This window comes from Hyaena hyaena, unplaced genomic scaffold (assembly GCF_003009895.1).
Source record: "Hyaena hyaena isolate Hyena2069 unplaced genomic scaffold, ASM300989v1 scaffold_41, whole genome shotgun sequence".
In the NCBI taxonomy this organism is placed as follows: Eukaryota; Metazoa; Chordata; class Mammalia; order Carnivora; family Hyaenidae; genus Hyaena; species Hyaena hyaena.
The window spans coordinates 2,438,904-2,462,607 of record NW_024080673.1 but is presented as its reverse complement, the minus strand read 5'-3'; the positions used below and the strand labels follow the sequence as shown (position 1 = coordinate 2,462,607).

Here is a 23,704-nt window from a genome sequence, read left to right as displayed (position 1 = left end):
GTGACTTGTCTAAGGTCAAAAAACCCAAGTGGTAGACTCATAAAGCTACCTATATAACCCATTCTGCAAAGCACACTGAGACTCAGGACATTTATTAAAGTTGCATACACCTGTTAATGGGTGAGCCCCCAGTCTTCCCTCACTGGGCTTCACTGCTGGAACGCCCCTAATGCTTAAAAGCCCCTGGACTGCACCACTCTGGAGGATGCTTCGTCATATGAGCATCTGCACACTATCCTCGACCTTGCTAGAATATTATTTATGGCCACGATTAACCTGTCTCCCTAGCTCCTTTCTCCCTTTGGGCTGCGGAATTGAAAGGTTGTTAGAAGTCCTCTCCCACAGAGTTGAGAATTTGCAGACGGCCCCTAAAAAGCTGGGGCGTTCCGAATTGGCTGAGCTCTCTGCCTTGGAGGGCGGGGAGTTTGCCCAACGTCCCCGACCAGAATCCCTGCCTTCAGGAGCCGAGAGCCCAGAAGCGGGGAGAAGTTGGAGAGGTTAGGCAGGGAGGTGTTGGAAGAAATTGCGGAAAGACCCCCGCCGCGGTAGACAGAGACCCCGAGGAGCGTCTCTAACGCGTTCGGGCCGTGTGTGGACGCGCCGCGCGCGGCCCCGCCAGGGCTGGGAGTTTGTAGACCGTCCCTGCCGCGGCCCGCTCGGCGGCGGCCCTGCGGCTCCGGCGGCAGCCGCGGCGGCCCCGGGCGCGATCCAGCCCAGGTAGCCGCGCCGCAGACTCGCGGCGCCGCGACCCCGTGCCCCGCCGTGTCGTGGGCCCCGCGGGGACAGCGGCTGGCGGGCGCTCCCTGCTGCGACTGCTGCTGCCCAACAAGGAGGTGAGAGCCATTGGGTTCGGGAGATCGCGTCGGGCTCGCCATCCCCGCGGGGAGATGCACGCAGAGGGGACCGCGGAGGGCGCGGGGAGCTGAGCGCGGGCGGCTAGAACCTGCACCGAGGGCGGCGCGGCCGGGGGCTTCCGCCCGCCGCCTGCGTGGGTGCCCTGGCTGCAGCCTCTCTGCGGGACCCGGGAGTGCAGCGGGGTACGCGCCTTGAGGCGCCCACCTGCCCGGGGCAGCCCTCCCCAGGGAAGACAGCAGGCCCCCAGGGCCCTTGGGGAAAGGGACTGACCAGAGGAGGCTTTGGTGGCGCGGACTGGAGGCGAGCTGCCGGAGATGGCAGTTGGGCGCTCGGACCGCGGAGGAGACTGGTGGGGTCGCGCCGCGGGTGTGGGCCGGGCTGGGGTCCCCGGGACCCGGGTGCGCAGGGCGGGCTCCGCCACCGGCCAGTGGGGAGGAAGAAGGAGGGTTGGCCCCAGGCCCAGAAGAGGAGGGATGCGGCGGCCGGACGCTCCGGGCCGGGGGACCAGGGGAGCCCGAGGGAACCCCCACCCCTTGGGGTCGGCCGCCGGCCGGCGATCCCACCCGCGCGCTCCGCGAGGCCGCCTGGCCGGAGAGGCTGCGGGGAGCGCCGAGCCCACACCCGCGCACACACTCCCCGAGAGCATGCTCAGTGCGGCCCTGGGAACTTCCTGCCGAGTAGCGAGCCGCCCCGGCCCCCTCCGGGCCCCCTCCCGGTCGGCTGCGTGCTAAGTTGGGGGAGACCGAGCGCGTGGGTGGGGGGCGCGGCGCTCGCCTGTAGCTCTTTGGTACCCCTGGCCCCTGCCTAGCCTTTGCTTAGCTCCCGAAGCTACTCGCGCCGACCGCCCCCGCGGCTGGGAACGGGGGTGTGGATGTCATCCCTCTCTCCCCGAGGCCAGGTCCGAGGCTGGGAGGCCAGAGGCCTGGCGGTGCGGTGGCCAGCCTGGTGGACCCGCTCTCTGTGCACTCTCCGAGCGCGCGGACCCCGCGCAGGGAGCAGACTCGGTGGAAGGGGGTGTGTGAGCCGGGGATGTTCGCGCACACACTTGCTGTCACACACAAAGCCGTGGTTTCGTAGCTACCGCGCGGAAAAGGGAAGAGGTGGCGCTTGCATTGTCCTGCCGCTTTCGGAGCGCCAGCCGGGTGCTCTGCGGGAACCAGGCGATGCTTAAGGTTTTCAGATGCCAGGGTCGAGGTCTAGAGCTCGGCGGTCCTGGTTCTGACTGCCTAGCCCGGTGCAGGGGAGGACACAGTTATTAGGGCCAGGCTGTGGCCGCCCAGTTAGGGAAGGTCGGCGTTTATGCAGCTGTGAAGTTGGGGAGGGTAAGGCTGAGGTTTGTACGGCGTTCGGGTGGGATGGCACCGTGCACCTGGAAAACACGCTCAGATTCGAGTATTAGCGACAGGATCCCATTCTAAAGAGAAGCAAGTGGGAAGCTGGTGCCCCCGCCTGTCATTCTCAGGACCTGAGCGACTTGGTTGGGTTTTACCCCGAGAGGACCCCCTCCCCACCCACCACCATGTTAGCTTCTGTATCATCCATATCCTGATCCTTGACGCAGCATCAGACCTGCCCAGTTTTTGATTCAGTAAATCAAAAAACAGTTTTTCACGATGGGCAAGCCCATCACAGATCTGTCTTCATACGTTTTCACCGCCCCCACTTCCGTCTTTACTACAAATTTTTTGTTGTTGTTCTTGTTCAGGGCTCAGATAAGCACCCTTAACTTTGTTTGGCACTATTAGGATGAGAGTGAATTTCCATTTTGGTTTCTAGAGGCGTTTTTAGCTTTTTCCAGCTACCGACTCGATGTAGGCGGAGTGAAGTGGAGAGGTCCTGAAGAACGCGGTGATGCAGGAGGGCTAAGACGGTGACCCTTCTGCCCCTTTTAGGGACAGGAGGAGAAGGGAGCGCCTCTGCTCTCGCACAGCTCGGTGCCAGGGCTTACAGTTTAGGGGTTTCCTTTGGCTTCCACCTTTGTTCCAGCTTGCCTGGGTTTGGGATGCTTGTGTCTGGAGTCACTAGGAGAAGGGAGTCTGCAGTCCTGGTTTGGGGACCCTGCGCGGTTTGCTGCTATAGGATCAGCTGCTGGCTGGGGTTACAGCGGACTGCGATGGAGGAGACCGAGGACTCTGCCCAGATCTGTCTGCCGGCGGCACCTGGATGCTCCAGCCGTGCGGCAGAGCAGCTTCTGGCTTCGTGATCCCAGCAGGGCGCATTCCAAGCGCTTTGTGTTCCGAGTGTGAATATGGCACACATGTGTATTCACACATATGTATGTACGTGTATGTGTTCATAAAGAAGTATGTGCCTGTGCAGTGTTCTTCAGTAGCATCTGGGAGCTGGAAGGGACTTCACCTCAGGAGAGCACAGGAATTCAAGTGTTCTCCCTTCCCATTCAGTTTCTCAGTTTAAACATAAGCCAGCCTTCTGCACAGCTGGCCTCCAAAAGCATTGAAATGCTAGCCCCCCTGTGATTCTGGCCCAGGGGGAGGCCTTTGGCTCCTCCCCTGAGAAGTGTGGCTCTTCAGGGTCCTTTGTAGATAGATGTCACTGACTTAACACCACCTTTCCAAATGCTCCAAGTGGCTTGGGATCGAAGTCATTGCAGAGTCACACTCATTGATTTTGCCAGGGGACAAATCAATGTATTCCCTGCAGAGATGTCCAGAAAACTGCATAGAGTGGTTAGCATAAGACTTGGGAAGTTCATGTCCTTTCTCATGCTTGTGGTCATCCAGGTAGGTAGTTGTCCCTGGCCCTTCCCAAGAGGTGTAAAAAGTAGTGGGCACTCATCTTATTCCCCGCTCCTTGTGTCTCTTGGCCTTCTGGGTCCAGAAGGGTGGCGTGGGGGGTGGTTTCTTTGTCTTTGTTGATATTATTATAGTAACTGTCAGGAAAGCATATACTTCCAGGAGCTTCATCTCAGGGGATTTGTTTTGGTGAGTGTCAGAGTTTGAGAAAGGGGCCTTGTGTCAGGTGAGTGGATGACTGATAGTTTTGGCCGAAGGAAGATGTCTGTGTTCCAGAATCCAGGCACTTTTACAAAAAGAAAGGAAATAATTCTATATTCGGGGGAGGATGCCATGTGGGTGACAATTGAGAGGTTTGGGTCACCAGTAAATCTGGTACTTGTCAGTGCAAGTGTTACTAGGCCACCTTTAAAGTTCTCAAGTGCTTTGAAGTATAGAGTCACTCCTAATAACCAGAAGATGGTGGTACTTTTTAATTTGTTTGAAATTGAGTAAAGATCTCACCGACCCTTGTTAATGTTTCTTTTTTTTCTTCTTTAATTTTTTTTAATGTTTTAAATTTATTTTGGAGAGAGAGACAGAGTACTAGTCGGGTAGGGCAGAGAGGGAGGGAGACACAGAATCCAAAGCAGGCTCCAGACTCTGAGCTGTCAGCATAGAGCCTGACGCAGGCCTCGAACTCAGGAACTGTGAGATCATGACCTGAGCCGAAGTTGTACACTTAACCAATTGAACCACCCAGGCGCCTCTTAAAGTTTCTAATCTAAGTCTTGCCCTGTACTAATCTTGCATCTTGTGTCAACATCCAAAGTCTGAGCACGGCGTGACCTCTCTGCCCGCTGTAGGTGGGTTCGTTGAGTGTTTATCCAGCAGCCACCATGAGCCGTGCCCCGTGCCGGTGCTGAGTATAAAGACGTCCTTCTTCAAAATTACCTTCTCACTTTTAATTTATCTGACCTTCTCTCTCAGTGTGTTAATGCAAACTAATAGCTCTTGGAAGGTCGCCAAGTTGGGTCCCAGGAGCCTTAGTGATTTTAACCATGTTCTCTCGGCTGGAAGCGAGGGGACTTGAGCTGTGTTTGCCCACTTGGGCTGTATTATTTATTTATTTGTTCTTTCATTGCTTAAATTCATGTTTCCCTGACTTTGTCGCATCTGTAAAGCTGTATGTGTACAGGAGAGGAGTTGAAGAATCACTTTATTTCTTCAGAATCCCAGGGCTCTCTTGTCTGAACACATAACTTTCTGGAAAGAGAACAGGAGCCTTTCTGTCAAGGCTGTTTGTCTGGCCTGAAAAATCTGGACAGGCCATGGGGATAAGCTCTCGTGATTGGGTTTGGTGGAGTTTTCCCTGTAAACCACCCCTGCCCTGCAATGCTTGTGTTAAAGGCTGCTGGACCTTGGCCCCTGCCGGAGTGGTTATATAGGATGGCTAAGGAGTATTTCTCCACCCTGTTGGCCATAAATTTAGGAGGGAAGTATGTCTAAGTACTTTATTACTTGTAAGACTTCAGTACTGGTGTTTGCATTTGGTTCACTTTTTATGCCTAGAATAGAATAACAGCGTCACTTTTGCATCCCTCTGTGATTTTTGTGGCTGGCCCTGGAGGGAACGTGTACCACCCACCCACTCCTGTCTAAGCCACACTCCTTAGTGTTGCAGTTCTGAGCACAGAGGGCTTCTAAGTCCTGTCACGCTGGTAAGGTGCTTTTCTTAAGGATCCTACACAGAGCAGGCTTCCACTATAATAGTTGGGGATCTCTTTCGTGTCTCGGTCCACGCATGGGAGCGTGTTCTGTTGGCGATCATCACAGATACTATGTGTCTTCGTGGAAAAATGTCAAGAACAGGTGGCCAAAAAAATAGAGATGGGATGAAAAAAATTACCTTCTGTAATTGACATGGCTGCAAACGTTTTATTTCCTTTACTCTTCACTACAAAGGTAAGGTAGATACTGTTGTTATTCTCAGTTTATGTATTGGGAGACTGAGACCTTTGCAAGGTTGTGAAACCTGGCCCGGGTCACATACAGCTAGCAAGTGGCTGGGCCAGTATTCGAACCCAGGGGGTCTAGGTCCAGAGTCCATATTAGCTGGACTCTGCTTAGTTAAGGCTAGCAAGCTCACTCTGGTCCAGCCAGCACTTTCTTTCCAACCAAAGCCAAGTGGAGTCTTAGACACTCAGGGGTTGGAAAGCAGCTCAGGGAGATCCCTCCTGAGTCCTTCTATTTCTAGTTGAGGTCATAGAGGTGCAGAGGGAGAAGGGCTCATCAGCCGGTGGGCAGTAGCGACAAAGCTGGGTGTTACTTCTGACCCTTGGTCCCACAGGAACAATTGATAACAACTGGTAACAGATGTGTTCCTGATTTGTCTTTAGAAATGATTCAGGAAGCAAAGGTGACAGTCATTTGACATCTGTCTCTCCCATTCCTAGAACCCCCTGTGCCTCTGAGCCCACATCCAACTTCACCTTGGAACCTGGTGGGAAGCAGGTGGTGTGTCCGCATCTTTTCACGATCCCCACGTGGGAGAATCTGAGCAGCTTACGTTATGCCTTTAAGTGAGGTGTTCCCTTCTAAATGGTTAGTTTGACATCTTAAAATTGCAGTCTGGAATGGATTTTATGGTTTTCTCTTAAAGTCTGTCTTTCCTTTTCTGTGTGTGTGTGTGTGTGTGTGTGTGTGTGTGTGTGTCTTTCTGTCTCTCTGTCTATGTGTGTCTCAGGGCTCCTGGCCCCACTCAGCACTGATTTCCATTCTTTAGGAGCATGGGGTAGGGAAGGCATGGTAGAGGCCTCACGGCTTCTAACACAGGGCCTGTGAGGACATTTCCACAGTGTCTGTGGGATCCTGGAAGGGCTGCTGAGGCCATGAAACATATTCCTCTGAACACTGGAATCACCATACTTGGTAGAATCTTCCAGTTGGACGCAACAGCAAGCACCATTCCCTTTAATTTTGTTCTTTGCATAGGACCAGCATTGCACTGAGCATACCAGGGCTCCTGCGTGTTCCAGATTCTGATTTTCTGGTTAATAAATAGTCCCTAGCTGCTCAAGGAGTTTAAAGTCTAGGCCTGGTCAGGGCCCACACAGAAGAGTTAAGTTCAGTTAGGAGGCAGTATGCAAATGAAGAACACATTAATTCAAAGCCTGTGTGACCATTTTGGGCCTCAGTTCTTCTGTGGAGAAGTAAGAGGGGATTGAATGAGCTCCAGAGTTCTGTTCAGTCCTAATGCTGCATAACCCTATACATATGGCAAAGGAGGTGTGGAATAAAGAAAGAAAATTCCCGTACTGAATAAAAAAGGATTGAAGAAATCTAAGTTGTTTTTGCTTTTGCTGGTCGACTCCCTGTAGTAGAGAGGTGAAATGCTTACCTAAGAAGAATGAACCCTCTATTATCACTATTCTTTTGGGATGTTTATTTTTGTATATTTAGAAATAAAAACCCCTTGGTCCTTAACTTCTCAGCCTAGAAATAACCTGTTTCCCCTGGTGAAGCTGTTTTTCCCTTTGGGAAATTGCGATTCAAAGAGCAGAAGATGACCAGGCTTACGGAGTGCTGTGGTTACATGGCACCGTGCCCTGGGGGGCGTGGCGAAGGATTTACCCTGCCTGGAGCTGGGCGAATTCTCTGACCTTACCCTCACTACAGCTTCCCTGCCAAACAACTGCAGTGAAAGAACAGGGAGTTTGGTATCAATCTCATTATAGCTCTCCCCCACCCTTTTTTTAAACCATCTGTTATTTTCATTTCTGATTTTTTTTATTTACTAGTGCTCATGCCAGTGAGTTTTCTACATGACCGACTCTTTCTCTTCTGCATCTTGTTTAGGAGATCTCCATCTCTGCCTTGTGCGAAGTAGCATCTTCCTGTGTGCCTTTGGTGTGTTTCTTGGTATTTCCTTTTTTTTTCTTTTTTTTAAAAAATTTCTTATGTTTATTCATTTTTGAGGGACAGAAAGAGAGAGAGCACACAAGCAGGGATGGGAGAGAGAGGGAAACACAGAATCTGAAGCAGGCTCCAGGCTCTGAGCTGTCAGCACAGAACCCGATGCAGGGCTCAAACTCACAGACCGCGAAATCATGACCTGAGCCGATGTCGGATGCTCAACCGACTGAGCCACCCAGGTGCCCTCTTGGTATTTCTTTTGTATTTCTGTATTTCTGAGAGGGGATTTCTCTCACCCTCTCTCCTGTAATTTTTGAGAGCCACCAGGGTTAGAGGCAGAACTAAGTGGGGATTTGGAGGGGAAGGGCCTCCAAAGCGAACAGTATGTGAGTGGTCTTTCACTAGCCATTATTTAGGATGTACAGATGTAATTCTCTTAGGTGAATGTTACCATTTTTCTTCTATAGGTTCACCATTCCTTTTTTTTTTTTTTATTTTTCATATGTGCTCTTCTGAGGTCTAGTAAGCTTCAGAAAGAAAGATTTTTCCTAGGTTGGCTAAAAATACCAATGCATCTAGCCCCAAGGAGAGCTCTAGAAACACCCTCCCACAGGGCCTGTGCCCATGGCCGGTCACCTAATCAGCTGGGCAGCCTGGGTAAAGTCCCACTGTGATAGGCAGGACTCCGCAGTGAGCTGGCTGTCTCCACACAGGTCAGTTCAAGGTTCTGCGATTCTGGGTCCTCATGGGTCAGATGAGGCGTCTCTTACCTTCTCCTACTTCTGTGGATGCACTATGCCGTCTTGGCTGGGCTGGGCATGCTCATCTAACTCTTCTTTCCTTAATCTGTCCTTAATATTCTACAGTCTTCTAGTTTTGAGGGCCTGTTTGGTTGTGCTTGTTTACAGTTCTGTTGTTTAAATCAATCTGTGGATTTTTGTGGACATTTTTCCCCTCCCTTATTGAGAGCACAATTCTTGGGCTCATGAAACCTGGCAAACTGGTACTCCGTGTGAAATTGTGTGTGCATGTGTGTGTGTGTGTGTATACACATGTCTATACACCGCTAGTGCTTTTTACCTCATAGTTCTATTACCTACAAAAAGAAGTAGGAGTGGTCAGATTGGAGCTGCAGATCTGGAGTAGCCCTCAGTTAAAAGCAGTCTCCAGAAAGTGGGTGGGAAGGATTTTGTTAATACGGTCTTTCTCTTAGCACAGGCTTATCAGAGCTGTAGTCAGGCCGTCTTAGGAGATTATAATGATTTTATTGTACTCTCCTATATACGGCCATAAAGTGTTTTCCAAGATAATAAGTTGTTTATTCTATCATAGTGCCTTTTCTCTAATTGCCCCTATAACCAGAATCAGATACAGCTTTCCATTTTTTAAAAAATTTGTAATGTTTATTTTTGAGAGAGAGAGACAGAGAGAGACAGAGCATGAGTGGGGGAGGGGCAGAGAGAGAAGGAGACACAGAATCCAAAGCAGGCTCCCTGGAGCTGTCAGCACAGAGCCTGACATGGGGCTCGAACCCATCACCCGCGAGATCATGACCCGAGCCGAAGCTAGACGATTAATTGACTGAGCCACCCAGGTACCCTAGCTTTCCATTTTTGATGCTGTGCCTGGTTAGAGTTCTGGTTTCTTCCTCCCACTCTGCCGGCTTCAAGAGAGACTTATATGTTTCCTCACTGTCAGCCTTTAGTATAAAGACGATAAGATTATGCAGTCCTTCTGTATAAAACCACAAATTTAGTGCCTTAAAGCCAGACAAATTTGTTGTTTCATAATTCTGTAGGCCAGAGAACCAACACAGGCTCCTTTGGCTAAAATCAGGTGTCTCCTCCTTCTGGAAACTCTAGGGAAGAGTCTGCCTCCTTGCTTCTGTCAGCTTCTAGAGGTCGCCCATGTTGATAGGCTTGTGCTCCCTTCCTCCACCCTCAGAACCAGTGATGCTGAGCTGCGTTCTTGTCCCTCTAACATCAGCCTGGCTCACTGACCACAGGTGGGAAAGGTTCTGATATTAAGGATCTGTGTGATTAGATGGGCCCACTCGGATAATCCCGGATAATCTCATCTCCAGGTCCTTAAAGTAATCCTGTGTGTCCTGTAAGGTAGTCTAGTCACAGGTTCCAGGGATTAGGACATGAACATCTCTGGGGCCATTTTTCTGTCTCCCACAGTGCTCAAAACTCCTTGTAAAGAAATTTTTTTTCCCCTCTTTATGTAGAACTCCAACTTTCTGCTGAGGAGCTTTACTGTCATACGAAATTTAGGCAAATTCCCTCATCTTTTTGAATATATTAAAATCAACTATTTGCAAAACACCGTATTTAGGATTTGAGCCCTGCTCTGGTTGGACAGTGAGCTGTGCACATGTATGTGCTCAGCCTTGTGTGATTATCACCAGCGCTACTGCAGTGAGGAAGCTGAGGTACAGAGGAAGCTTGCCCAGGGTCCCAAAGCCAGCGTGGTGGACCCAGAATGCAAAAGGGGATCTCACTGATTGTGAAGCCTGTGTTCTTTTCACTCTGCCCTTCTGCCTCAGAAGTGATAATGGCAAAACAAAATGAGAAATGGTAATGGGGAAATGTAAAATAATGTCAAATCTCTCTGCTTCTGCCGACATGGTAACAGAAAATAAGTATTGCCTGTGGGAGATTAATTGCACTAATGGCCCCAGTTAATGGCCTGCCTGTATCTACACTTTTTGCCTTGTAAGTCTGTAGTCCCCTTTTCTTTCCTCCCCTGCTACTGGGATTGGCCATGTGACGTTTTTGGCTACAGGGATGTTAGCAAACATCCTGTAAACAGAGTTTAAAAGAGCCTGCGTGTTTCAATTGCCTTTTACGCAGCTGGGCTTGCTGTCTTAGATCTCTGCCACCACCTGGTGAACATGCCCAGGCTAGCCTAATGGAGAGTTCTGACAGACACACAGGGGTGAGCCAGGCTGTGTCTGATGAGGGCATCCTAGCCTCCAGCTGAACTGTTGGGTGCTTAGAGTCTCCTGTGCGTGCCTCGTCAAGATCAGTTGAATCAGTCCTAAATCACCAGAACCACTCAGCTGACCTGTAGAGCTGTAGAAACAATCGATGATTGTCATGTCAAGCCACTGAGTTCGGCGAACTTTGTTACACAGCTGCTGCTAACTGATACACCCCTCATCTCATATGTTTGACTAGCATAAGAAGTATTTGTAATGTCTGTTTGAAGATCATTTTGGACCACTCATAACCAATGAATAGTTTTATTTTTTATTTTTATTTTTTTAATGTTTATTTTTGAGACAGACAGACACACACACACACACACACACACACACACACACACACAGAGTGCCAGTGGGGGAGGGGCAGAAAGAGAGGGAGACACAGAGTTCGAAGCAGGCTCAGGATCTGAGCTGTCAGTATAGGAGCCCTATGTGGGGCTTGAACTCAGACTGCAAGATTATGACCTGAGTCAAAGTCTGTCGCTTACCTGAGCTACCCGACCGCCCTTAGTTAATATTCTTTTAAAAAATTTAATACATTTTAAAATATTCTTTTAAGGTTCTAGTTTCAGCTCAAGAACTTGCCCATTATATCTACCCTTTTTCTTTGTTTCTTTTCCTTCCTTCCTTCCTTCCTTCCTTTTTTAAAAACCTGAACATCCTTTAAATTCTGAGCAGTTTAAGTCTGAAGCAGACTTGTTTTTCCTCTTCAAAGTATTTGACCCCAACCTACAGTAAGAAATATATATTAACTCTTAATTCATATATACATGTGTATAACAGTAAGAAGAGTTTCAAGAAACAATACCTACCCCTCTGCCTCTGGTGTCCTTAGATGTTTTCTCTTCTAGGGGGGCCTGGTCTCTTGATTTTGGCTCAGGTTATGATATCACAATTTATGGGTTCAAGCCCCGTATCAGGCTGTGCACTGACATCACAGAGCCTGTTTGGGATTCTCTCTCTCCCTCTCTCTCTGCCCCTCTTGCACTCTCTCTGTCTCTCAAAATAAATGAATAAACCTAAAAAAAAAAAAGATGGTTTCTATGCTATTATATTCCGTTTACTTAAAAAATGCTGGTCAGATGTCAGCACTATGGCCTGCTGCTTATTTTGTAAATAAAGTTTTATTAGAACCCAGCTGCTCCTATTTGTTCATGTATTTTTTGTGGCTGCCTTCAAGCTCCAGTGGCAGAGTTGAGTAATTGTGACAGAGATCATCTGGCCTGCAAAGCCTTAAAGTATTTACTACCTGGCTCTTGAAGGAAACGTTTTCTGACCCTTGCACTGAATTGATTTCATAACCCATCAGTTAGTTTCAAACCTCCATTTAGAAGACACTGTTCAGGTGACCTTTAGCTGTCCTGATACTCTTCTGCAAGTTACACTAAACAAATCTGGCACATGTGAAAACTACCCCTTTCCTGGGTCGTACTCAGACTCTCTCTTCTAGTAACTCTGATTCAACAATTAAGTTTCTTTGATTTAACATTATACCCAGCTGCCTTATATAGGAACCTTTCTAAGCATTTCTAAAATGTTTCATTTTAAGTAATATTATCCTCCCCCCATTTCTAATTTAAACGAGGCTTTCTTGTGGAAACTAGCTGGAATTAAAATGGACACAAATTCCATTCAAGTGCTAGTTATTTATTCATTAGATTGCAGCAGTGCCTTTTTTTGTAGTATAATGGAGTCCATTAGTGGAAGAGGTAGGGAAACAATGATCTTGGCTTCTTTCACCACACCTTTCTGGCAACTGGTCCTTACTGCCGCATTTCTGAATTAGGGTGCTATTATTCCTGAGCATAGCACAATTTAAACACATTAAATCATGGACTTTTGGGGTTGGAAACACTTTGGAAAAAAAAGGGTTTTTTCATTCAGACCCCATTGGGCCCTGCATGGCTAGATTTTTCTCACACTTCAATTTTCCAGCTCTGTCAAGGAAGGACAACAGTGTTATTTATGTTGTAGGGCTAATGCGGTTGATGAGAAGAAGCTGAGGCAGGAAAGATTTCAGAATGATCTGGATCTGTCTTTCTAGAATCTGAAATGCCAGGTAAAGAATGGTCACTGTCTCATTTATTGGCAGGAAGAAAGAACTCAAAACAAATGAGCTTCAATTACAGCATGGGGGGTTTACCCAAAATCTGAGAAATGTCCCCCAAATGAGGTACCGTCTTTGACATTAGAATAGATTCTCCTGAGTATTTTTTTAAAAACTTTTTTAATGCTTAGTTTTTTTTGTTTTTTGTTTTGTTTTTACTTTTTTGTTACATTTATTTATTTTGTCTAGAGTGAGACAGAATGCGAGTGGGGGAGGGGCAGAGAGAGAAGGAGACCCAGAGTCTGAAGCAGGCTCCAGGTTAAGCAGGCTCCAGGCTAAGCAGGCTCCAGGCTCTGAGCAAGCTTTCAGCACAGAGCCTGACTTGGGGCACAAGCTCACGAACTGTGAGATCATGACCTGAGCCGAAGTCGGACACTTAACCGACTGAGCCACCCAGGCACCCCTTTAATGCTTAGTTTTGAGAGGGACCAAGAGAGCACATGAGGGAGCACGAGGGAGAGAGAGGGAGGGAGTGACAGAATCTGAGGCAGGCTCCAGGCTGCCATACAGAGCCTGACATGGGGCTCGAACTCACAAACCATGAGATCATGTCCTGAGCCGAAGTTGGATGCTTAACCCACTGAGCCACCCAGGCGCCCCTCTCCTGAGTATTTTTGATTTTAGCTGCCTCAGGTGGGTGGTTGGACAGGTGTTATTAGTAAGGACCTTCTGGCAACTGAAACCTGACTGAGCTTGCTTCAACAGAAGTGAGTTCACAGTAGGCCTCCAGGAATGGGAAGCCATAGTCCATCCCCCTGGCTCTTAATTCTCCTGCTGCTTTGTGGGCTTTTTTTTTTTTTTTTGTCCTAAGGGCAGGACTCTTGGTAACAGCATTAGCTACTGGGGAAGCCATCCAGCAAAACTAATCTTTCTCGTGTAACACAAATTCCAGTTTCCTGGGCAGTATCTCTTCAGTGTACCAGCTTAACATCACCCGGAAGTGGCCAGAACTGGGAATTGCATTGTGGATTTGGGCTGGCTCCAGGGAGTCTTAAGGGGACTTTTTAGAAATGTGTGAGGGCAGTTTGGTTGCTAGTGATTGAGGAGTGCTATTAGCATTTATCGGTGGGGACCCAGGATGCTAACCGTCTCTGATGGGTAGGACAGTCTTGCGCTCAGAGATGTGTCCCATGTCTCACTATGAGACGGTCGTGGGCAACAAAGTCTGTTTACTACCAGAACCTAGAAACCTGTCTTACCAGAAAAGAAAGCACATTTTGTATGTGTTACTTAGTGTTGGCTTTCTCAGCTGAAGAAGAAGGATTGTGCTTTGTTTTGTTGGGAAATTTACCAAGAAGTGTTTTCCATTTTGGAAAAGCACACCACCCATGGCATCACCATGTCGCCCATGTCAGTCCACAGTTGTAGCTGACCCATTTTTTTGATTTTACATTCACACACCAGCATCTAATGACCCCATTATGCCTTCTAGATTTGTCTTGCCCAACTAACTGCATATGGAAATATACATTAGGTTTGTTACCAGTTATTTTCCTTTTATTCTCATTTATGTACCTCTTAGGGCAACACATATATATGTTTGAAATTGTGTTTAGGAGGGTTATCTAAGAATTTGATTTCAGATAGTAAAGGGATATTAGAAGTTTGCTGTAAGCTGGGGACTTGAGGGTTGATAGAGTTTAGAACACAACACTAGGAGAAGTGATTGGTCAAGTCATCTTTTCCTTTAGCCTAATGATTCAACTGAATTAAATACTCCTAACACCGACCATTTAGAAAATAAAAAAAATTGTGTCTCCTGCATTTTGTGCAGCTGACTGTGAAGAAAGGAATAGAGATGTTGACCCCATCCTGCTCCTCTCTGTGGATGGTGGACTCTCCGTGAAGCAGACCCCCCCCCCCCGCCTTTGTTGTGGTTTCTGGCTCCTGGTGGACCCAGGCTTCCTGTGGGTCTCCTCCTCATCCCCTCCTGTGGAAGAGCTGTAGGAGTAGAGAATGAAAGCAGGTTATCAACATGAGTTTCATACGAACTACTGCCGGCCACTCTGTCAGGTTTCAAGCTCAAGCTGTGACCTTGCAGGGAAAAATATTTACACCTTGATTTTCACTAACCTCTAACCAAAATGGAGCGATCCTTAGCTTTTGTATATTGGCTATAAATCACATTAATATTGGTATTGTCTGTGACTTTGTCACCGGTAGAAATCCAATATTTTCATATCACATTATAGATGTCTGTCAGATATCTGAAAATATCAATACTCATTATGACTTTAAAACTATGGTGGTTATTACACCTGCTGCTGGATAGGGTTATTTAATGCATTAATAAAGGAGCATATGTGTTAGCATGTCACAATTGAGAAAAATTTTTTGGTAATTGTATTTAAATGTAATTGACTTCCTCTGTAATCCTGGGTATTTCATTTTACCCATTTAAAAAATCCTGAGAAGGGGTCCGTAGACCTGCCCAGTCTGTCAAGGGGATCGGTGGTGCAGAATTCCCAGTGTAGGATGGTAGAGTGCCCTAGATGGGGCCATCGCTGTCCCATCTCTTCTGTTTCTTGGGAGTTGCCCTCCTCCTAACGTGGCTTTTCCCTAAGACTGCCAGGTATGGGTGTGGAAGGGATATGGGTTTATCTCCAGTTGGCTTATTTTCTTCTTAGACCAGACCTGGTCAGAGGACAGAGCTTGATTCACCCTTGGCTCATTCTTTTATCAGACATGAGGAGGCAAGTTTGTCAGAACATTCCTCTGGCAAGGCTGTATTGATCAGTACAAGGTACGTGATTCATTTAAAGCCAGAACATACTGATTATCTGAATCCTAAGCAGAAGTGTGATTTCTGGTTCAGTTTTTCAAGTAGAGAAAAACCACAGACATTCTGCAAGAAAATTCCCTATGTACATACCAACTTCTGTCTTCCTCTTTGTCTGCTTCAGAGTTACATAATCACGACACAACTCTAAGAGACACCCCTTGCCTAAGAAATATGTTGCTCAGATGACTGTCAGGGGTGTTCGGTTACTGTATGGCTTGTGGGGGAGGGGCATTTCCTAGAAGTTAGGGTTTGGGGTTGAGTTAGAAGCTCCATGGGTGTCTCTCTGCTCCCTTGCCACCCTGTGAGCCCAGCCTTAGAGGGTGCTGTGCCACAGCCGGAATGGGATTTCTGGGAGTGGCCTCAACCTTTTTATGTTTCTGGAAACTTCTCCATAGGAAATGACTTTGCCATGGAAGAGCCCACTGCACTGTTCTTTGCTGTCCTCCAGACACGGAGTCATTGTGCTGCTTGTGCATCTTTTTCCTCTCACAGCGTCTAAGTCTAAATTTAGAGCATGAAAATGCTGAACATTTCCTTTCTAATTTTTTAGAATTTGAGCATAGGGAGGGATCTTCACACATGCGACATTAATATCCTGGACAAGCGTATTACATAGTAATGGGAAGAACATTTCTTATTCTTTGTTTCAAAAAATACTCTGAAGATTGGAACTGAGTAGTTTCAAATTCTTAACCTGCTTTTTTTCCTGTGGGTTTAATTATTGCTCACCTTTCTCATTGAATAAAAGCCACTGCCTTATGGAAGTAGGAGCAGCCCCATTAACTGATCATGTACTTCAGTCATGTCAGACTGAAGAGAACATGCATGTATGTAACAAACTTATTAATGAAGTGACAGCATCTCACTCTCTCTCTCTCTCTTCGTAAAAGGGAGCAGTAAAATTCTGTTGATCTTGAGCTGCCGACTGTCATAGATTTATATGCAAGATTGGGGGTACCACTAGGCATAATTTTTTTTAACTTTTAAGGAAGTTTTTAAATACATAGCCCATTTATTATTTTTTATTTTAATTCAGTATACTTAACATCTAGTGTTCTGTTTCAGGTGTACAATACGGTGATTGGCAGTTCCTCCTCTTACTATGTGCTCAGCATGATGTGTGTGCTCTTAATCCCCATCACCTATTACACCCATCCCCCACCCACCTCCCCTCTGGTACATCAGTTAGTAGTAGTGAAGAGTCTGACTTTTGGTTTGTGTCTTGTTTCCTTCATTTGTTTCTTAAATTCCACATATGAGTGAATGAAATATGTTATTTGTCTTTCTCTGACTGACTTATTTCGCTTGGCATATACCCTCTAGATCCATCATTTGGCCTGATTTTTATTTATTTTATTTTATACTTTATTTTATCTTCTCATGTTTATTTATTTTTGAGAGAGAGAGAGTGCATTTGTGCTTATGTATGTGTGTATATGTATGTGTGTGTATATATGTATGTATAAATATACATATATACTTACACATATATGTGCATATGTATGTGTGTCTGTGTATGCATGTGTATATATTTATACACACATACTTATACATATATATGTGCATATGTATGTGTGTATATGTATGCATGCGTATATATTTATACATATATATGCATATGTATGTGTGTATATATGTATATATTTATACACACACACATATATTTATACATATATATGTATGTATATGTATATATATGTTTATACACACACACACACACACACACACACACACACACAAGTGGAGGAGGGGCAGAGAGAGAGAGAGAGAGAGAGAGAGGGAGACACAGAATCTGAAACAAGCTCCAGACTCTGAGCTGTCAGCAGAGAGGCCAACACAGGGCTGGAACCCACAAATGGTGAGATCATGACCTGAACTGAAGTTAGATGCTTAAGTAACTGAGCCAACCAGGCGCCCCCTAGCCTGATTTTTAAATTGAGATACCTCAGATCCTTTTGTCAAGGAAACTACCCTATCATTGGATCCCTAAGGCCAGGGTTCCTTTGAGAAGAAGTTTGAGAAAGCAGGAAATTCACCAACTTCATTGGTTGAGGGGTGGTGATTTTTTTTGCTCCTTTTGAAGGCTCTCTTATCTCTCCCCTCCATTTTGAGCCCCACTCATTTGGTCTGGTGTAGGATGTATTTTGATCTTAATCCTATCTTTGTGGGAAGAGTAAAAAATGCACAGAAGATCGGGAGGACAGGAGCTTAAATGTCCATGAGTGATTCATCTTCTAGTCGGGTGGATGACAGTCATCTGTGCAGCCGCTGGGTTCAGATTAGATCCTGTTACCATTTCATAGACCTTATCACGATGAAAAGTGGAAAATCCATGTGCTTTCTTTAAACAGATAGTCAGAAGGTGAGGATCTCCCATACAGAGTAACGCCTCTGAAAGTAGACCTCTTGAGCATTTAGCTGGTGTTCAGGGGAAATAACGGGCACTCCTGGGAATGGGGCCTGGAGCACATTGTCTAATTTCATGCTGATGACAGCCCTATAAATTAGTTTCCCTTGTTTTCACTGAACAAATGTGAAACCGAGGTTTGGAGAGAAGTTAAATGTTTCGTCTGCAGTGACTCACATGATTGTCAGGTGCCCATATAATTTTATCATCCAAATCTGAACACTTTTGGGAGTAAAAGGAGATACTAGTAATTATGCTGGAATTATAGGCATCCATGGTAGTTATGGCCCCCTTGTTCATAAAGTACACATGGGGGGTTTAATTCTGGACTCTGGTTCCAAGACCTGGCTACTCTCCATGAGATATATTAGATCAAGTTGCCTCATCTACAGATGAATAACCTTCTGAGGAGGACTTTTACGCTAGGTATAGAGCCAAAGAGAAATGCCTGTGAGGCTAGGTCAAAGTTCCTTTTGACAAGAGAAATGTCTCGTAGGGATGTTCTTTCATATAAAAATGTAGAAAGGGTTTTGTCAGGAAGGCAGATGGTTTTTCTCTTCCTCAAAAGTGGTTTTCCATTTTTCATTGAAAAGAAGGGGTCTGCCAGTGTTCATAGCAGCACTTTCAACAATAGCCAAATCATGGAAAGAGCCGAAATGTCCATCAACTGATGAATGGATCAAGAAGATGTGGTTTATCTATACCATGGAATACTACATGGCAATGAGAAACAATGAAATCTGGCCATGTGTAGCAACATGGGTGGAACTTGAGGGTGTTATGCTGAGCGAAATAAGTCAGGCAGAGAAGGAGAGTTACCATATGTTTGCACGTATAGGTGGATTAGGAGGAACTGAATGGAGGACCATGGGGGAGAAGAAGGGGAAAAATAGTTGGGGAGAGGGAGGGAGGCAAACCATGAGAGACTCTTGAATGCTGAGAATAAACTGAGGGCTGATGGGGGTGGGGAAGAGGGGAAGGGGGGTGATGGGCATGGGGGAGGGCACTTGTTGGGATGAGCATTGAGTGTTATATGGAAACCAACTTGACAATAAACTGTAAAAGAAAAATAAATATATAAATAAACATTAAAAATTTTTTTATAAAAACAACCAGAAATTCTTCTTGTTCCCCATCTTCTTCCCTCCCCATGAAAATAAATATTATCCTGACTTTTTAAGTAAAAAAAAAAAAAAAGAAAGAAAAAAAAGAAAAGGTCTGCTTCAGCATTTACAAGAAAGATAAAGTGAGACTCATACACTCCCATATCCAGGCACATGTCTTCATAGCCAGTAACTGTGATGGTACAGAGAGTGAATTCGTAGAGTCCTCAATAGTAAAGTGTGTAGATGAAATTTACTGCCCCTGTTTTTAGCACTCTGTCCATGACGGTTATCATCAAGGCAGAATTGTGTGGGATAATCATCACTGTGAGATGTTAAAGTGAAATCCCGGCACTTGAATATATAGCACTGCCAGTGTCGGACATCCTGGCTTGTGATGTGCCTCCGTGAGCCCCAGACACACACACGTGAACACACTCAGCAGAGGTGCAGACACGAAGATAAATGAAGCTCAAGGTACTTATAACTGATATTGCAGCCCAACCATGAAAAGTAATAAAGAACATCACATAGCTCTCCAGGATTTATTTGTTCCCTGTGTCATGTTCCCTTGCTGCCTTCTAGGCCCATTGAGGTGTGAAAGCAAAAGTTTCCTAAGAGCAGTTCTGTAAACACCAGGCCCCTAAAAAAGTCCTGCCGGATTGCCATTCATCATCAAGTCAGCGGTGCCCAAGAATGACGTGCCATTTACAGACACTGCTGGAAATCTCGGCCAAGCAGGTGGATGGGTAAGAGGTATGTGTTTGGTTGGAAATGTGGGATTTGACTTTCAGTTGAGCGCTGTTAGTTGGCCTTTCTTCTACACCCAAGTGCCTTGGGGCTCTGCCTTCTGAACCTTGGAACAGCCCTAAAAGACAATCGCTGAGTGAACAAAATGAAACCTTGCGGCGATGAGGCGATGAAGCCTTCCCCCATCTGGAGTGACTGGTGGACGAGGAGACGGACATGGGGTGGGGGAGGGGCTCAGGGATTTGCACCTGCTCCTGTGATTTGTGTAAGCTGCTCCCTGAAGAACACAACCATCTCTGGGTATTGTCTTTCGAACATCCAGACTGTAAGGACTACAGGCCACAAGACAGAAAAAGAAAACAGGGTTGGAGGAGAGCCGTGAGAAGGGGCAGCAGAGATAAATGAAGCAGCCTAGGTAGCAAATGGTAGCCTTTCTGCCGTGGGAAATGACAGAGCGTGGAAGATGCAGAACAGCTGTGCCGGCTCGGGTAACAAGGGTCTTCTGGGACTGGAAGAGGAGCTGTCGTCTGGGAAGTCGGAGGTCTGGCATCTCGTGCTTTCCCTGCCCCTAACTAGCTCTGTGAGCCCCTGTCCCTACTGCAAAAGTGCACGAGTTGGGTCCGATGTTTTCCAGCGTGACTTCCAGCTCTACAAGTCTTCCATGCTGAGGCCCTGAGCCGTCTTTGTAGGGCTCAGCAAACACTGCTGAGTACTTAGAGGCCAAGCGTAGGGACAAAGATGAGTGCAACATCTGACCCTGTGTCTAGGGTGGGGAACTCTCATAGACACTCCCATTGTGTCCATCGTAATAGGAACAGCTAAGTCTTACCCGTGTTTATTATGTGCCAGGGAGTTATGGACACTGCCCATAGACTTCTGTTAGCTCTTTTAACCCTCCCAACAACCTGTGAGGTAGATAAGTCATCCCAGTTGTAGAGAAACTGAGACACAGAGAAGTGAAGTAACTTGTCGAAGTTTTACGGTTAACACGTGGTAGAACCAGGATTTGAACCCCGGGAGCCTGGCTTTAGAGCCCACACTGTGTAGCTCCTGTGGTGTGTTTGTGTATGTGTGTATAGGTGTGTGAGGGGAGGGACGTCACATCTTGTGTCACCATTGCTGGACTGTCAGCTGCTTGAGGGCAGCAACTATGTCCACCTTGTTAACTTCTATTCCTAGTGCCTGGCTTAGTGTAGGCTCTGGGGCGTTTTTGTTGAATGGGTGGGTGGGTGGATGGATGAATGAGAACGATAGGGTCTGAAGAGGAAGACAGATCCATAAACACCCAATGGTGGGCACTGTCAGGTGGGAAGGGTGCTTAGTCTAACCTGGGGCATCAGGGAAAACTTCCTGGTGGGCGATGCCTCAACTGAGCCTTGAAAAATGTGCTGCAGGATTTGGGGGCATCAGGTGGGTCAGGCATGCCAGGCAGAGAGGTTTTGTGGGGTAGCTCTGGCATCGCCTCAGCCGTCAGCTATTCCTGGAGCACCTTTAGACGGCAAGGCGGAACGGCTGTTGGAGATGGTGCCTTCCCTACAAAGGCGATCGGGCTTGCTCCTGAGAACTGTGGAGAGCTCCTGAAAGGGTGTCAGCAGGGGAGTGACATGGGCAGCTTTAATTTTTCAGATGGGGTGTTGTGGCTGCAGCGTGAGGGGCAGAAGGAATGGGAATGAGATTGGGGCAGTGGAAAAACTCCTATAGTGATCCCAGCAAGGGATCATGGGAACTTGAAGTGGAGGTTGGGGGAAAGAAAGGAGGCTAGGGGGGTAAGGGGGGAGGGTGACCCTTCTCTTTGGACATGGTGAATTCAAGCATCTTGGGTACTCCCACAGCAAAGCTGAGCTGAGCCTGGGAGGCTTAGGACCAGGGTCTTAGGCATTGCCCACATCAGGTGGTGATTAAAGCTGAGAAAGTGTATGACATCACCCTGAAAACAGCGTCACCCTGGGAGAGCCAGTCCCTGGAGGCTAAGCCAAAAGGAAACCTTGTAGGCATAGCTAGAGGCCTGGTGCTGCCGGAGCAGAATATGGGTTTTATGAAACAGATAATCCGGACGGTAGTGATAACATATCTTGAGCCCTTCCGGTGTGTCTGGCATTTTTATGAGCACTTTGGATACTTTTATTTATTCTTCATCGAAGCCCTGTTAGGTAAGTGTTCTGATCCCCATTTCACAGCTGAGGAAAGTGAGGCACAGAGAGGTTTAAGTCACAGTTACCAAAGGCCACGCGCATTATGTGACCAAAAGGCCCTGGTGAGATGAAGCCTCCTAAGTTTTTACTGTGGAAATCTCTGAAGACCTTTGCAAATTCCGCCCAATGAATCAGAGGCTGAGAAGAGAAGGGAGGGTATTGGAGCAATCCTGAGGGCAGGAGGATTTAGGGTGAGGTGTTTTTTAAAGAATGAAAGAGCCAGTTGGAGAGGGGATTTTGAAGATGTAGGCAGGAGCTGGTTTGGGCTCTCAGGACCACCGCCTCAAGTGTTGGATCATTACAGTCCGGAGGAGGGAAGAAGCCCTCCAGGGGCAGGGGGAGAAAGAGGAAGGAGTGAGGGGAAGGAGTAGGAAGGGGGAAGCCTGGAGGTGAGAAATCTGGAGGAGCAGAGCTGTGGGCAGCCAGGAAGTATCCAGAATAGGTAAATCCCCCTCCCTAGGCAGACTGAAGGCAGGTTAGTGGCTTCAGGGAGTTGGAACGAAGGGGCGAATGGGGAGTAACTGCTTAGTGGGTCTGGGGTTTCTTTTTGAGGTGATTAAAATGTTTTGGAACTAGACAGAGGTGGAGGTTGCACAAGGTTGTCATTGTACTAAATGCCACTGAATTGTGCATTTTAAGAATTAATTCAATGATAAGTGATTTTAGTTTCAATTAGAAAAAATGGAAAGGGGAGAGGTGGGAAGGAAGCGAAGCAGGTCACGTCTGACAACCAGATTTTTCTGGCCCCTGCCCGCTCCCTGTTGTGTAATGGTTTTATTTGCATCATCTCCCCATGACTGACAGAATGTTAGTGCTGTGAGATTCAGTTCTTTTCCTACGGGAACAACACAGACTCGGGAGGTGCTCAGTACATGTTGGAATGAATGAAGGAATGGTTGAGTGGATGGATGAAGCAGGTCAAGCAGGTTTCTGGAAATAGACCCGAGGAAGGAGGTGCCGGTTTGGAATCGTTGGTGGAGGGTAAAGAGAAATTGGAGCACCCCGAGGATAAGAAAAAGCCCGAATTTCAGATGGTTAGAAGAGCCAGGGAGGGTGAGAGTGGGAAGTCACCTGGTAACACTGTTCAGCTGCTTTCTGTGTATTTATCTGCTTTTTCCTGGTGCTGCTGAGCTGCCCGAGTACAGGTTTGTTGGGGATTTTGCTGAATGAGGAGAGTGGGAAGATGAGGACTTGGGGGAAGAGACGGCTGTGGTAATAAATGGCTCAGGGAGGCAGGGGAATTTGGGAGGGGCCTGCTCCGAGCCCTAGAAAATGGAAACAGGACTCTTAGGCATGGGGACAGGTCATCAGTGTTGGGCGTGGAAACCAGGACAGCTGACCTGGATAAGATGTCAGCGATGTGGCTCAGGTGGAATGAAGGTAAAGGTTATTGGGCTCCAGGTGGCCACCGTGTTCCAAGCCAGGCCAGTGATTTCCAAAATTTGGAATGCCGGATAACCCTTGGGGTATGGGGAAACATGTGAAAAGCTTAACTTACTTTTTTTTTTTTCATTAAAATCAAGGGCCTATATGTTAGTAACCTATACATGTTCATTATTTTAAAATGAACATATCTTAGGGGTGCCTGCTCACTCCTTACGAATGAGATAGGTGACTAAAGTGGTGGAGCAGACTGTTGGTGTCGTTAGTGGGACAGTCCTCGGACAGCCGTGTCTGGGGGTGAAGTCATATGGAGGAGCGGGTCACATGGCCTGCTGAAACAAGAGTTCTGTGTCTCCTGTGTCTCTGTCACCATTTCTTGGTTGACCAGGTAAGGGTGGGGACCTAGAAAGGGCATACGTTTTCCCTGGAGTGACTGGCTCCTTGCCAACCCATTATGTGCTACAGACCACCTTCTTTGACCACGGACTA

At 47.1% G+C, this 23,704-nt stretch overlaps 1 protein-coding gene across 5 annotated transcripts in view; it reads left to right on the top strand.

Annotated features, from left to right (window-relative positions):
• The first annotated feature begins 490 nt into the window (after nt 1-490).
• Nucleotides 491-23,704, top strand: part of MGAT5 (alpha-1,6-mannosylglycoprotein 6-beta-N-acetylglucosaminyltransferase) — a 330,034-nt gene continuing 306,820 nt past the window's right edge. For 4 of the 5 annotated variants that reach the window (XM_039229960.1, XM_039229959.1, XM_039229962.1 and 1 more), the window contains exon 1: nt 491-833. The gene's annotated coding sequence lies outside the window, so the exon portion shown is untranslated. Of the gene's footprint in view, nt 834-19,475; nt 19,647-23,704 lie in introns of all 5 variants that reach the window. The other variant, XM_039229961.1, reaches the window with a different exon arrangement.